Source organism: Schistocerca piceifrons, chromosome X, assembly GCF_021461385.2.
Source record: "Schistocerca piceifrons isolate TAMUIC-IGC-003096 chromosome X, iqSchPice1.1, whole genome shotgun sequence".
Taxonomy (NCBI): domain Eukaryota; kingdom Metazoa; phylum Arthropoda; class Insecta; order Orthoptera; family Acrididae; genus Schistocerca; species Schistocerca piceifrons.
Genome location: NC_060149.1, coordinates 891,841,569 through 891,858,700, shown reverse-complemented (window position 1 = coordinate 891,858,700; position 17,132 = coordinate 891,841,569). Strand labels below are relative to the sequence as shown.

General features: G+C 43.9%; 1 protein-coding gene across 1 annotated transcript in view; it reads right to left on the bottom strand.

The window, feature by feature from the left end:
* The window catches only part of LOC124722921 (protein Malvolio), a 343,226-nt gene extending 328,271 nt beyond the window's left edge, over positions 1–14,955 (bottom strand). Inside the window, exon 1 of the mRNA XM_047248076.1 lies at positions 14,863–14,955. The gene's annotated coding sequence lies outside the window, so the exon portion shown is untranslated. The remainder of the gene's footprint in view (positions 1–14,862) is intronic.
* Between the last annotated feature and the right edge of the window lie 2,177 nt (positions 14,956–17,132).

The window sequence follows — 17,132 nt, the reverse complement described above, 5'->3', positions numbered from 1 at the left end:
TAATTTATTTTATCTCATCATACATTTCTTCAATTTCTTCGTCATCTGCAGAGTTAGTTGGCATATAAACTTGTACTACTGTATTAGGCATGGGCTTCGTGTCTATCTTGGCCACTATAATATTTCACTATGCTGTTTGTAGTAGCTTACCCGCGCTCCTATTTTTTTTATTTATTATTAAACCTACTCCTGCATTACCCCTATTTGACTTTGTATTTACAACCCTGTATTCACCTGACCAGAAGTCTTGTTCCTCCTGCCACCGAACTTCACTAATTCCCACTATATCTAACTTTAACCTATCCATTTCCCTTTTTAAATTTTCTAACCTACCTGCCCGATTAAGGGATCCGACATTCCACGCTCCGATCCGTAGAATGCTAGTTTTCTTTCTTCTGATAACGATGTCCTCTTGAGTAGTCCCCGCCTGGAGATCCGAATGGGGGACTATTTTACCTCCGGAATATTTTACCCAAGAGGACGCCATCATCATTTAACCATACAGTAAAGCTGCATGCCCTCGGGAAAAAGTACGGCTGTAGTTTCCCCTTGCTTTCAGCCGTTCGCAGTACCACAACAGCAAGGCCGTTTTGGTTAATGTTACAAGGCCAGATCAGTCAATCATCCAGACTGTTGCCCCTGCAATTACTGAAAAGGCTGCTGCCCCTCTTCAGGAACCACACGTTTGTCTGGCCTCTCAACAGATACCCCTCCGTTGTGATTGTACCTACGGTACGGCTATCTGTATCGTTGAGGCACGCAAGCCTCCACACCAACGGCAAGGTCCATGGTTCATGGGGGGAGGTGTTGAGAAGTATGGAGTGGAAACTACCTTCAGACTCACGAGGAAGATAAAAGAAAGTTTAGGACCAGCTAAAGATGTACGTCATCCTTTGACTACGTCGGGTGTATATAAAATTCGTTGCTGTGGACTGGTTTATATTGGTATCACGAAAAGAAATGTGAACACCCGCCTGGCTGAACACACGAGGAACTGCGCCTGGGACATACGGATAAACCGGCCGTAGCGGAACATGTTTACCAAGAGGGTGATCATGACATAAAATTCAGTGAGACGAGCATCATATGGAAAACATCGCACGTATAGAGAGGCTATTGAGATTCATGAACATCATAATAATTTTAACAGAAAAGAGGAAGATGTTAAATCAGATAAAATTTAGATGTCAACGTTGCAACGTATGAATGACGATCGATTACTTTCAATCGAGAATGTTGGCGTTATCAGAGGTAATCTCGAAGCCGACGTCACGTGATGGACTGTGGTGACCTCTACTCATCCCGTATATTCGGCGATCCCTCGAGTTCTGTTTGCAGTTTGCCACTTGACCACTAGAGTTGTCTCCCGCAGTCGGAGAGGAAACTTTGGGAGAAAGTTTTATACATCGACCGCGGCCTATTGCCCCGGAAGTTTCAAGGGAAGTCAGTACCGACCGTGAAAGCCTACATTGTATAATAATAGCTATCTGTTCGTCATAAAGAGTCAGTCTGAATCGAAGCTGCAGCGAAATGCGCAGCTGTGGGTGACGTCCGTGCTGCTTTAAGTCACCACACTCTCGCAGCAGTTGGTTCCAGTGGTTGCTGCTCGTCCCACCATGCACCACTGGTGGGGTAACTCCACGGACCGCGCGCTTCCCTATCTCTGCTACGTTAACCCTTGAAACCAACATCTAAGTCATGTGACTCGGGGCAGAAAGTCGAGCTCGTCTCATTACGCGCTGTATGAAGTGGAGCTGACAGTTACACTTCTTCTATTTTATAGCTGAAATCAAGCACCGATTTTGTCAATTCAAAAATTCCTGTAGTGGGACTAGGTTCATGCTACCCCACTCTCCATTGTTGCCAGATGTATCCAAGATGGCGGCGATGACGTAGTCCAAGATGGCGGCCTGTAGACTTGCCAGCAGCGCATGATATTATCCAGAATGGTGGCCATGTCGTCACCTGAGGACGCAAGTACCGTCATCCAAAATGGCAGGAAAGTGCCACGCCCCCTTGAAAAGGCACCCTGCCACGCCCCCCCTAGCAGGAAGTTCAAATTCCATCAGGATAATGCAACACACCTCTACTAACCTAATAAAATCGTGGGAAAATAGCTCACTTGGGCTACCTCCACTAACCTAAGTCACAGCAGCGTCCGACATATGAAAATTACAAGTCATTCCACCACTAACTCTGTAAACAGCACATCCGCAGGTAAATGTATACACAGGGATTGCAGTGCCTCACAACCAGCTATCGCTAACTTAGTTATGAAGCTGAAGTCTCGATTTTACACCCAAGTTGCGATAGAGGGGTGGAGTACATCACATAAAGCATAGTTCATTTAGAGGAATGTGTCACGTTACGTCACACATGAGATAGAAGTCCTCTGATGACCGACAGGTTTACCGTTAACGATCGCAAGTGGACAGTGCTTCAAACCACATACAGAATGCGAGGCTGTATATGAGTCGAATGCAGGCTATGTCACATGACTGATGCATCCTGAAAGAACAGTGGAAAAACTGACCTGCAGCAGCTTCTCCCTCTATAGAATGCATCACCAGTCTACTATTAAATCGTACATCGTTACAGCTCCATCTCAATCGATCACCCTGTTCACTCTCTGTCATCCTTTAACGCAGATGCATGTAAGTTTAGAGGCGGATGGTTCTCTGTCTTCCTCAACAGCGTGAAATACAGTAGTCACCTCACGTGTATCACTGGTACCTCAATACACATACAGTATAATGCTGCCTCGATGGAGAAAAATAGACTGCTTTTCTGATTCCCTTTGCTTCCATGTCGACGTTTTTTCATATTCCTCTTGCTGCAGCATACTTGTTCCCATGTACAAATCGTTCTGCACGAACCAGAAGATACACAAGTACTTCCTCAATTTCCCCACATTTTGGTGTATATTCGGTCAGTTTATACCTATTCCCCCATCATTTTCCTCATTCGGTCGACATATCACAGCAAACCCCTAGTATCTTCAAACTTCTAGGACTCTTCAGGAGTTCCAACAGGCACTGGTGCAAGAATGGGAGGCTATACCCCAGCAGCTGCTCGACCACCTGATCCAGAGTATGCCAACCTGTTGTGCAGCCTGTGTACATGTGCTCGGTGATCATATCCTATATTGATGTGGGCGTACATGCACAGGAAACAGTGGCGTTTTGTAGCACATGTGTTTCGGGACGATTTTCTCAACTTATCCCCAATACCGTGGACTTACAGATCTGTTTTGTGTGTGTTCCCTATGTGCCTATGCTATTAGCGCCAGTTTTGTGTAGTGCCACATTGTGTGGCATCGCATTCTGCAATTATCCTTAATTTATGAGCATGAGTGTAGGTCATTTGGACTCCAGACCCCATGGCAACTACATTTGATGGTGATACTGCCTCTAATTGTTTAAATAAATAGTGCATGCAAAATAAAGACTTATGTCCAGCACAGGTCAAGTCCTCTCCCCGCCATTTCCTAGGACGAGGTTGCGGATGGATGACTTACGTTAGTGGATTTAGTCCAAGTGCCCTTTCTCTCCCGCCATTTTCTTAGGTTAGTAGAGATAGCCCAAGTGACCTTTCTTGACTGCCAAAATTCAAATTTCCCTCAATCCCTAGGAAGAAATGGTGGTTGGATGACTTATGTTAGCTGGCAGGGGTGGCTGAGCGGTTGTAGGCGCAACAGTCTGGAACCACTCGACCGCTACGGTCGCTGTTTGGAATCCTGCCTTGGGCATGGATGTATGTGATGTCGTTAGGTTAGTTAGGTTTAAGTAGTTCTAAGTTCTAGAGGACTGATGACCTCATAAGTTAAGTCTCATAGTGCTCAGAGCCATTTGAACCATTTGGCTTGGGTTAGTGGAGGTAGCCCAAGTGCCCTTTCTTTCCCGCCACTTTCTTATTGTAGTGGAGGTAGCCCACCTGACTTTGCTTCCCTCCCAAATTCAAACTTCCAACCAGTTCCTAGGAATAGGTGGTGGTCGGGTGACTTAGGTTAGTGGAGGTAGCCCAAGTGAGCTATTTTCCCGCTATTTTCTTTGGTTAGTAGAGGTGTGTTGCATTATCCTGATGGAATCTGAAGTTCGCACCAGGGGGCGTGGCACTTTCCCGCCATCTTGGATAACGGTATTTGCGTCATCAGCTGACGTCATGGCCGCCATATTGGATGACGTCATGCACTGTTGACAAGTCTACAGGCCGCCATATTGATGACGTCATCGCTGCCATCTTGGATGCATCTGGCAACAATGGAGAGTGGGGTAGCACGAACCTAGTCCCACTACTCACCGCTTCATGCCTATCGTGTTCCTCGACGGCAGTGGCATTTTTCAACAAAATATTGCGCCACGTCACAAGGCCAGGAGTGTAATGGAGTAGCAGAGCGGTCTAAGGCGCTGCAGTCACAGACTGTGCAGCTGGTCCCGGCGGAGGTTCGAGTCCTCCCTCGGGCATGAGTGTGTGTGTTTTTCCCTAGGATAATATGGGTTAAGTAGTGTGTGAGCTTACGGACTGATAACCTTAGCAGTTAAGTCCCACAAGATTTCACACACATTTGAACTTTTTTTGCAATGGTGTGGTTCGAGGAAGGCAGTGACGAGTTCCAATTGATGTGCTGGCTCCCCAACTCGCCAGATCTGAACTCGATCGAACACATCTGGAATGTGACTGAACGTAGCGCCAGCGCTCATCGCCCCTCTCCCGATAATTTACAGGAATTAGGTAACTTGTGTGAGCGGATGTGGTGCCAACTACCTCCAGCGACCTACCAAGGCCTCATTGCTTCCAGGCCACGATGCGTCGCCGCTATTATCAGTGCCAATGGTGGACATACTGGAATGAGGTCTATGAATATGGACATTCGATATCCTGAGGCAGGATAAGAACTTTGGTGCTACAGGACTTCGCAACCTGAATATGACGTGCTCTGAAAACTTTGTGACCAATGAAACCCTGTGACTAACGTACTTCGCTCTAACTTCCTTTATCGAAAACACTTTCGTTCACTTCACAAAGCTTAAGTCAAACAAGATATCTCTCAAACGCGGAACACTGACAGGTAAGTCTATTTCAACGTCATTTTCGGATGTTCAGGTGTAAAATGCTGACCATGACACGTTAATGCCCACATCCAGTAAAATTTCTCCACACACATTAATCCAAAGCATAAAGATGAGGCTTAATTGTGATACAGCATCTGTTGATACAAATACTGTAATTGATTTGAAAACATGAAGCCGAATGCAAGATGCAATGTGTGACATATCTGCAAATATCAACTTAGATCATAGTGTCTCGATATCCATCCCATGTAGAAAATACAATAGACAAGTTAATTACGTTTTCTCCCTCTGTCGTTACTGTTAACCCTTTCGAGACGGCGCCCGAGTTTTACTCGGCCACGGGCTATGCCAACGAACGTGTGAGACTCGGCCGTCTTCTCCAATGTGTTAAGTAAATCTTTATTATGAATAGCTTAGTCACAAATTTTCATCTTAGCACTAGTTGTCTGCCCTGCGATAAAAGAAGGCAAGCTTTGTTAGGCGTTCTCTATACACTGACAAGCTGTTTCCTGCAGTTTTTAGAGAGAGAGAGAGAGAGAGAGAGAGCATTCACAAAGGTCGCTGGAAGCAAGTGTGTCTTCAGCAGCATTATAGAGCCGCTCCTTCTAAATCAACATATTAGTCATAATATGCTAGTGGAAATTTTTTTTAAAGAGTCTGCCTTGCAGATTCCCGGACTCGTGAGTAATTATAAATATTTGACGACTACATCAGCATACAAATCTTGTCATCGTTAGGGGCTGCTTGCTCTGCCTTCTGAAATGAAAGTTTATATTTCCCCGTTCCACTGTGACACTGAACAGAAAGCTGCAGTATAATACGAACAGTATCCCTTCCTCAGAATTCGCGGTGTAGTATCACCCAGCCTTGGCTACTTGAAAGGTTCATATGATAACTGTCCGTGATTCATATTGCAGAGTAACAATAGGAATGAAGGAATGTTATATTTAGCCCACATAAAAAAGGCACTTCAGTGTTTCTCGGTAAGAAGAAGTCAATGAGGGCGTCAGGCCCCGGCCAAAAACGAAACCAACATTTTTGTTTCGAAGCAAAATGATGGAATCGTTTGCCCGTATTACAAGCCCGTATTTAAATCTTCTAACCATCGCTTATCTACAGGAGAAATAGTCAATATTCAGGGACATGACATGAACGATCATTTCAAGCAAAAAGTCTAGTAAACATGGACTCTAAAATGCATACCTTGAGATGTATGAGCGGTCTTGATCTTCAATACTGTGAAACAAATCTCTTCTGCTGTAGGCTCTTTGCTTTCCGCATTTTGAGTGGTGGTAGTATGGAGCAAAACAAGGAAAAAATCTCAAGTAAACATGGGCTCTAAAGTGCATATCTGAAGAGCTATTAGCAGTTGTTCATCGTCGCTAGTGTGAAACGGATCTCCTGTACTGAACAAGTGTTCATAGCTGTTAAGGTATGCATTGTAGAGCTCATGTTTACTACACTTTTTCTTTTAAATGACCGTCCTGTCATCTCCCTCGATATTGACCATTCCTCTTGGGACACCCTGTACACTGCACTGTCTCGATATATCACCTAACGCATTCTCGATGTCGAACGGTCTTGCTGCTTGCGGGCTGGTCGAAGGAGTTTAATTTTGTGCGCCTGTCTCTGTATTTTGTCTACAGAAACGGATAGTTCGACACGCTGATGCAGTTTCCATGTCACTCGCCCCCTCTCACGAACTGTGCAATTCATTGTGATAAACCTTTCCAGTATCTGGCGACCCCGGTCACACGGATCTCTGCCCAATAACCATCCTTGGCTTGTTACGAGTTGTTCAGTCTTTATCCAGGGTTTCGTATGTCCACTACCGGTCTCAAGTCTTCAATGACGTATCACAACTACGGATTTTTGGTTAAAACAGCGATTTTGTTTTGAATATTCTACCACATCTCCGATATTATAATAAAATAAGTATAAACGTGTAAAGACTAAGCCGCTTCTGTTGTGTAATGGTCTGGTTGTTCACATACAGGGGCACTTATGCACTGATCTGAATCCACAACAATTCTGACGTTCCTTTACCTAATACAGTCCCATTCGAATAGGCCTCATTCCTTCAACTGTCTGTGCAGAATTCAGTTCGGATTGGTTTAGGGTACACTGGGTGCATCTAGCAGTGTGCTTTTATACCTTATCAGGTTCATACCATATTACCTCCTTATGGGGTGGAAGCAGGAGATTGGAACTGAAAAGCGTCGTGTAATGGTAGCTCTGAAACATGATGGCTATTCTAGTATGACAATAGCAAGAAAAGTTGGTGTACATCAATCTACAGTGGTGCATACATTGCAGTGGTTCAAGGAAACTGGCGCCAGTGCAAGTTCTTTGCTATCTGGAAGACCCCGAGTAACATCATACAGCGAAGATCAATTCATGCGTGTACAGAGGACTCGTACTGCACTTGAAATTCGCGAGAAAGTAAATAGTATGCCAGCAGCTCCAGTCTCTGTTTCAACACTGCAACGCTTTCTTAGTGAACAAGGTTTAAAGCGGTGCACAGGGGTCAAAAAACTATTATTACGCAAGCAAAATAAGGGGAAACATTAAAGAAGGAACGATATCACAGAATCCTTATCAACAATGCAGTTCGTCTGGGAGGAGACTTACTGGTCGTGGGTTTGTTATGCAGCAGGACAATGGTCCCAAACGTACTTCAAAATTCTGCAAAAGGTATATCGGTAGAAAAGAGAAATGTGAGGAACTGAGGAATGGGATTTTGGCCAAGTCAGTCACTCGACTTAAGTCCCATTGAACTCTTATGGCACGAACTTGACAAGGAGGCCAGAAAACTGAGGGCATCTAATGTTGAAGATACACGAAAAAATTTACAGACATAGTTTTTTTATCATGGGTGATTGAAAATTTTTGATCAGTAGTGGTTCTACGAAGCATAATCAACATGGCGATGGAGACAGCTGTAGTAACAATGCACCAGCTTCTCTATTGCCTCAATAAAAATGTCAGGTGCCCGTCCGTCCAGCATTGGCGTGGAGACGCATTGCAGATTCTTATTTGAGGTGAAATGGAGACCTCCAAACTACTTCATTTTCGAAAACGATGGAAGCCACTGGGTGCAAAATGCTCGCTGTGGATAAGGTGCTAATCACCTACCATTTAAATCATTGAAACGGGAAGAAAGATTAGCGTTTAATGTGGTGTCACCGCCAGACACCACACTTGCTAGGTGGTAGCCTTTAAATCGGCCGCGGTCCGTTAGTATACGTCGAACCCGCGTGTCGCCACTATCAGTGATTGCAGACCGAGCGCCGCCACACGGCAGGTCTAGAGAGACTTCCTAGCACTCGCCCCAGTTGTACAGCCGACTTTGCTAGCGATGGTTCACTGACAAAATACGCTCTCATTTGCCGGGACGATAGTTAGCATAGCCTTCAGCTACGTCATTTGCTACGACCTAGCAAGGCGCCATTACCATTTACTAAATGGCTCTGAGCACTATGGGACTTAACTTCTGTGGTCATCAGTCCCCTAGAACTTAGAACTACTTAAACCTAACTAACCTAAGTACATCACACACATCCATGCCCGAGGCAGGATTCGAACCTGCGACCGTAGCAGTCCCGCGGTTCCGGACTGCGCGCCTAGAACCACTAGACCACCGCGGCCGGCTACCAGTTACTATTGATGCTGTAAAACATGTACCGTCAAGAGCGATGTTCAACAATTATGGATTAAAGTTAAGTATTCCAGCAGCTACGTACGTTTTTTGTTAGTCTCATTTCCTTGACCTGTTCCAGACCTCACGCCAGCCTGCGTGAGCTTAAACGCGTGCCTTTCGGCTTCCTCCAAACTCCGGGGGTTGGCTACTGCCAATCCACAACATTTAACACCCCTTCGTCAACGAGGTTATGAGGGATGGAGCACAAATTCGGAGAGGGGAAGGATGGGGAGAAAAACGGCTACGACCTTTCCAAAGGGACAAACTCGGAATTTGCAATAATCTGTTGTAGTAAAACCAAACAAAACCGCGTTCTGGATAGCCAGAAGATGATTTAAACTCCTTTCTTTTCTAGTCTTAACCACTGCAGCACCACGATCTGTAACCGTCGGTAAGTTGAGTTAATGTGGCAGCATGCGATAGTGCAGCAGAACGATGCCTGAAAAGAGATTATGTTTTCGTTTGTGGAAGAATCTGCACAGTCTTCCAAAGATGAAGAGGTGGTTGTGTGGACGACGTTCCAAACCTATCTTATAATTTCCGGCTCTATCGACGATAGAAAAGAACAGTTCTATTACTTTAAAAATATTTCAGTAGTAACAGCGGTACTGTAGAGATTGTAATCTGCTTGATAATATAATACTACACGTCGACATATGTTTTCTCCAAAGTTCAGTAAGTTTACAAAATGACTCTTGCAGCCTCTTCTTGACATGTTGCCGATTGGCGCTCATCTCGGGATTTTTACGGTTTTCCTGACGTTTTGCCTGCTCGAATGCCTTGCGTCATCTATTGCTGGTAGCGGTAATGGAAGATGACTACGACATTGCTAGCTACTCGTCCCTGCGAAACGTTAGAAAAACCACATAGAAGAGCTTGGCCGAAAATACCGAGACGAGCACCAACGAGCAAACCGTTCATAGATTTTTATTGAATAAAACGGTTAAATTACCCTCTGTACTCCACCTTACGGAATTATTATAAATAAATATCTCTCTTCCTCTGCTACAAAAAATATACATCGTATTCGAGACGAGTTTTCATACCGTAAAAAATTTACTGCAATTGCTGAAGTTTTGGCTGTCTGTTTCATGCTTTGTGAGAAACATAGAGGGATGTATTGAGCGGATGCGGTAATCTTGATATACCAGGCATATGCTGGCTGATAGTAAGACTTTTCGTCCAGTATGGCTTCCATTACGCCACAGTGCGTGTTGCGGAGTACAGATGTGGACGCATTCATAGGACTATCTCACTGCTCATAGAAAGTAAACCTTCACACTTACTCGACGGGTAAACGTAGAGCGAAACGTTTGGGAGAAATGTGAGCGCTTGGAGCTAACTTGTCCCACTGAAAAGGCTATAGAGTTAAACTGTGATAAGGATTGCGCAGTGCTCCAGCGCGCGGGGCTAAACGCGAGGATATTCGGCCGCAGTTCGTTGCTTGGTGTCCGCGAGTCTGGCGAACAAACGGAAATCATTTACAGCGAAACGGAAATCGCCCACAAACAGGGCGTTTTCATTATACCAAGAAACCTTAGCTTTATTTCTAGCAGGTGGTTAAAGCTTGTATTGCTTACGGCTTTTTAGTAGTACTTTGTAAGTAACTACGAGGGTGAGCTGAAAAGTAGTGCCTCCGAATTTACGTGAAAACTCTTAGAGCTTTTTAAATAAAACAAACGTTATTAACGTTCTACATGTTTATTCTTCGCGTCTATATATTTATTTCTCAACACAGTCACCCTGGCGACGAACACATTTCTCCCAACGAGAAACCAATTTGTTGATAACTTCTCTGCGAAATGTCTGGCTTTTTTGGCGGAGCAGCAACCTCACCTCTGTTTGCATCGCTTCATCACTATCAATGTGAAGTCCTCGAAGGTTTGCTTCAAGTGTTGGAAACACACGAAACTCGGATGAGGCAAACTCGGGACTATCTACATCTACATCTACATGGATTCTCTGCAAATCACATTTAAGTGCCTGGCAGAGCGTTCGTCGAACCACCTTCACAATTTTCTATTATTCCAATCTCGTATAGCGTGCGGAAAGAACGAACACCTATATCTTTCCGTACAAGCTCTGATTTCCCTTATTTTATCGTGGTGATCGTTTCTCCCTATGTAGGTCGGTGTCAACAAAATATTTTCGCATTCGGAGGAGAAAGTTGGTGATTGGAATTTCGTGAGAAGATTCCGTCGCAACGAACAACTTTCTTTCAATGATGTCCAGTCAAAATCATTTCAGTGGCACTCTCTCATTTTTCGCGATAATACAAAACGTGCTGCCCTTCCTTGAACTTTTTCGATATAACCCGTAAGTCCTATCTGGCAAGGATCCGACACCGAGGAGCAATATTCTAAAAGATGACGGAAAAGTGTAGAGTAGGCAGTCTCCTTAATAGATCTGATACATTTTCTAAGTGTCCTGCCAATAAAACGCAGTCTTTGGTTAGCCTTCCCCACAACATTTTCTGTGTTCCTTCCAATGCAAGTTGTTCGTAATTGTAATTCCTAGGTATTTAGTTGAATTTTACGGCCTTTAGATTTGACTGATTTATCGTGTAACTGAAGTTTAACGAATTCCTTTTCGTACTCATATGAATGACCTCACACTTTTCGTTATTTAGGGTCAACTGCCAATTTTCGTACCATTCAGATATCTTTTCTAAATTGTTTTGCAATTTGTTTTGATCTTCTGATGACTTTATTAGTCGATAAACGACAGCGTCATCTGCAAACAACCTAAGACGGCTGCTCAGATTGTGTCCCAAATCGTTTATATAGATAAGGAATAGCAAAGGTCCTATAACACTACCTTGGGGAACGCCAGAAATCACTTCTGTTTTACTCGATAACTTTCCGTCACTTATTACGAACTGTGACCTCTCCGACAAGAAGCCACAAATCCAGTCACATAACAGAAACGATATTCCACAAGCATGCAATTTCACTACAAGCCGCATGTGTGGTACAGTGTCAAAAGCCTTCCGGAAATCGAGAAATAAGGAATCGATCTGAAATCCCTTGTCAATAGCACCCAACACTTCATGTGAATAAAGGGCTAGTTGTGTTTCACAAGAACGATGTTTTCTAAACCCATGTTGACTGTGTGTCAATAGACCGTTTTCTTCGAGCTAATTCATAATGTTCGAACACAATATATGTTCTAGAATCCTGCTGCATACCGACATTAATGATATGGGCCTGTAATTAGGTGGATTACTCCTACTACCTTTCTTGAATATTGGTGACCTGTGCAACTTTCCAGTCTTTGGGTACGGATCTTTCGTCGGGTTGTATGTGATTGTTAAGTATGGAGCTAATGCATCAACATACTCTGAAAGGAACCTAACTGGTATACAATCTGGCCCAGAAGACTTGCTTTATTAAGTGATTTAAGTTGCTTCACTACTCCGAGGGCATTTACTTCTACGTTACTCATGTTGGCAGCTGTTATTGATTAGAATTCTGGAATATTAACTTCGTGTTCTTTTGTGAAGGTATTTCGGAAGGCTGTGTTTAGTACCTCTGCTTTGCTAACACTGTCTTCGATTGCTATCACGCAGAGAAGGCATTGATTGTTTCCTGCCGGTAACATACTTCACATACAACCAGAAACTCTTTGGATTTTCTGCCAGGTTTCGAGACAAAGTTTCGTCGTGGAAACTGTTATCTTCTGTAAAAGATCGCCAATCTTGGGGATTTTGCGTCTGTTTAAATTTGGTATGTTCGTTTCGTTATTTCTGCAATAGTGTTCTGGCCCGTTTTGTGTACCGAGGAGGATCAGCTCCGTCTTTAGTTAATTTATTTGGTATAAATCTTTCAATTGCTGCCGATACTATTTCAAGCCACATCTGGTCTACACTTATTTATTTGGAAAGAGTGGAGATTGTCTCTCAGGAAGGTGTCAAGTGAATTTTTATCTACCTTTTTGAATAGGTATATTTTTCGTTTATTCTTGGAAGATTTGAGGTTACAATATTCAATCTCGCTGCGAGAACCCAGTGTTTACTAATCCTTGTACCCGTTTTGATACTCGTTATTGACTTATAACACTATATGGAGGATGATCGACGACACTATATGGAGGATGATCGACGACAGGGAACCCAAGGCGTCGTATTGGTGCAGATGTCGCAGCGCTAGAATGTGGTCCAGTGTTGTCATGCTGAAGGACAAGCTGTTCCACGTGTGGACGAACTCTTCGAATTGGAAACTCGATTACAGCACGCCGTTTCTCACGCTCCGACATAATTATCTTACACACAGCATGTTACATGCTACAATGCAGAGCCCGCTAGCAGCAGAGGGGTGTAAATATGTAGACACAAAGAATAAAGGTGTATAATCTTAATAACGTTCGTTTTGTTGTTTCGTGGCTGTAAATGGAAGAAAAGTTCGAGATGAACGTCTTGTGGACGTAATTTCAGACGGTCGCAACTGACTCTGAATAACTTCTGGTGGAACTGAAAATATTGCACCGTAGACTTCTGGAAACATAAAATCTCAGAAACGTGTACTGCATTCTGTAAATGACCCTGAGAAGTGCAATTGGTGTGTGCGTTATTGTGAAATTCTGGCTTTATTTTTAAAACACTCTCGTTCGGAGTGTGTGTTTTACGTGTGTGTGTGTGTGTGTGTGTGTATGTGTCTGTGAGGGAGGGGGTGGGGGAAGAGCCGGTGTTTCAAACCTTAGGTAGGCCATTCAGATTTAGTTTTTCCGCGCTTTCCCTAAATCGCTTACGGTAAATACTGAGATGGTTCATTTGGGATGGAAACGGCCACTTTTTTGCGATACTTCTCCAACCATATCTTGTGGTTCGTGTGGAATGACCTCCACATCGACGGGGTGAAAACACTCACTTTCCTTCCGTCTTTTTCTTTTTTAAACAGGCGAAGCGACGTTTGTTTTAGCAATGGAAGTAACTGGTAGCCAAATAGATCTTGTCTCCAGCCAATGCCTTTGACACGTTGTAAGACTTAAGTTACGAAAAAAAGAACACAAATAATTAGAATTCTTGAGTCGATTTTAATGAAGCTGGCGGTAAATGAATGTCCAATGCATCTTGTCATTCCATGGTTTATAACAAACTACGAAACAGTTCTTTGCTGTCAAAAATAGTTAATATTGTCTCATTATAAGCAGTTTTAGAGGTTTATATCGAATGTTATCGGATTAGTGCACAGGCTGCTGTTGCATTCTCACATACACGTACTATCTCGCTTACACAGCTTACCTGAACAAGAATGTACGTCTATTTATTTGGAAATAATGAATATTGTTTTTCTCAATAAAAATAGCCATTAGTTATGCAATATTTTGAAGAAATTTCGGGCTTCTGCAAAAACAACAGTCCGTCTTTTCCTCTGTAGATCGTAATTACATTAGTTTCTCGTGCTCAAAGAGTAACCCCACAACGATAATATGCGAAACATAGAAACCTACGTACAGTCCATGCAAACAAAACACAGACTATAAGACTAACCAGATGCAGTGAGCCTATTCAGAGCAGAAACAAAAGTTTATGAAAATTGCATTTTAAAGCAGGAAGAAAGATTAGGGTGTAACGTCCCGTCGACATCGAGTACATAAGAGGCAGAGCATAAGGTCGGAATGTTTCACCGTGCCCTTTGAACGGAACCATCCCGGAATTTGCCTGGAGCTATTTTTTGAAATCACGAGAAACCTATATCTGAATGGCCGGAAACGGATTTCCGCTCACCAACGTGCCTCTTCGCTCTGTCACATTTTAAATTATTATTCTGTTATACATGTGATGATGTCGCCTAGAAAGGAGGAAACTCATACTGGATAGGGAGAAAATGCCACTCTATCGAATTGTGACGGATGTTTAAATAGTATCCTAAATTCAGTTTCCGACGACGACCCATCAAATTATCGCAGCGGGGGTAATTACGTGACACGTATCTGACCTCAGAATGAAAACAGTTCTAGTTTAATCACTACTCAGGAAAAACTGCAATATCTGCAGCTTTGCTTCGGACCACTGCTGTGCACAACAGTGTGGGAGAATTATTTTCTTAAAATAATTAAAAAACACACGCATACGAGGGTGAGAAGGCCTACCTTTGATATGCTTCCGATATAGGCCCGGTAGAACGTCAGAAGCAGTAGTGTGGTAGGTAGCCACGCGAAAGCAGCGTACTACAGCGCGACGCGAGACGCTGAACTGTCGGCAGCGAGGCGCGCAGGCTGTCCGCTGACTCACACACACGCCACCACGCGGCGGAACCTACAACCACTGCACTCGTTCACTCGTTGCGACAGCTCGGCAACGAGAAAGTGTTCCACGAATCGCTAGGTTAATCCCCTTGGATTGCGTTAGGCGAGGCTCATATTCGGCTCAAGTCCTCCCCCTCCCCCCGCTCGCTCACTCTCTCTCTCTCTCTCTCTCTCTCTCCGGTCATAGACTAAATAGACTAACAAGGGGTTGATTGACAGCAGCTTGCCGCCTCAACCTACGCTACATCTAACTTATTCCAAGCCTAATAATAGAGCCTCCCGCTGCCACACAGGCAATGGCCCGGCTCCGTACTATCTGCTCCTCCGCAATAACAAACCTGTTTCGTGTTAGCCACAGTGGTTATTCAAATGGTTCAAATGGCTCTGAGCACTATGGGACTTAACATCTGAGGTCATCAGTCCCCTAGAACTTAGAACTACTTAAACCTAACTAACCTAAGGACATCACACACATCCATGTCCGAGGCAGGATTCGAACCTGCGACCGTAGCAGTCGCGCGGTTCCGGACTGAAGCGCCTAGAACCGCTCGGCCACCGCGGCCGGCCACAGTGGTTATTCTTAGCAAAACCGGGTCAGTGAAATCAGTGGGAAACTTACTGACGAAATTATTCTGTCTTTCTAATAGCGTTTCTTCTCTGCCAGTGTCCCTGCGAAGTCACAGTTTCATCGTAAGAGCTTAAGTAGTGTAAGGACATTCACTGCGATATCAACATGCCAAAAACGCGTATCTGAGAATTTGGCTGATTTCTGTTGTATATGACATCTCACTGAAGTAACCTCCACGCGTTGTTTACTTGCTGAAATGAACATATATCAACAGCGTAAACATGTGGAAGTTACTTAACTGAGATGTCGTAAACAACAGAAGTCAGCTAAACTCACAGATACGCGATTCTGGCACGTGGATACCGCATAGAGGTCGTTAGACAACTGAACCCCTGAAGACGAAGGTACAATTAAGTGGCGCAGAAGAAACGCTATTGAAATGACAACAGGTGGATTTCATTAGTAATTTTCCAAACGTCTGTCTAATAATCTCAACAAAGCTAAGGCCTGACGATAAGTCATCAACGTATCCCATTCTTGAAAATACAGACATGTCTGTCCCCTCCCCCTTTCACTCCAAACGTCTGGCATGAGTCACGGAGTATTCCAGACATGTCCATGGTCACCTCATATATACTATTTTGTCTAAAAGTAACATAATACCTGACGTTCGTCATCTACGGTACCATACAGTCACAATGGAGGTAGGTAGTATCAGAGTTCGGTATGACGTTCTATACCCTTTTCATCGCACGTAAATGATGTGTCATCAGTCTTCGCGTATTGCAAATACCACATGTACACTGATGACTCCAGTTGTATCTAAGTGCAAAACCTATAAACGTGCAAACAGCTATTCAGAATCTCAATACCGACCCCTGCGCACTATCAAAATGAGCGCAGGCCATAGGGTTTAGGCGCAACCCACCGAAAAACCAAGCGGTACTGGTTGGCCATTCTAGGCTCATTAGCCCGAAATGTTGGGAATCCCTACCATCTTTAACCCTAAATGGGACAAATATCAACTTCTCTCCTTCAGCAAAGACTCTAGGAGTAATAATAGATGAAAATCTAAATTGGACTGAACACTTAACTGTAATGTGCAAGAAGGCATCAGCATCTCTTCATGCCGTACAAAGATATAAAAATTTCTTCCCTCTTGACCTGAAATAGGAGCTTGTACAAACACTTATACTTCTAATTATAGATTACAGCTCACGGTGCCTGGAACTGGTTATGAATACCTGTGCCTCGTTATATTTGTGATGTTAGAGCCTTTAATTACATTCACCATCATATGCACAGCTATCCTGGCTGTGTGCAGACAAGCGCAGAGACTTCAATGCCCTCTGTCTTCTCTTCAGTGAACACTGTCCTCGACCTTAACGTTCTTGTCCGAGCAACACAGAAGGAACACCCGTTCCGATCAGAGCAGAATCTTTCCTGTCCCACTCCATCGTTCAGTCACCTTCTCGAAGTCCTTCTCAGTAGCAGAAATCCGAGTCTGGAACGACCTCCCGCTTTATATTCGAGAAATAAATAACAT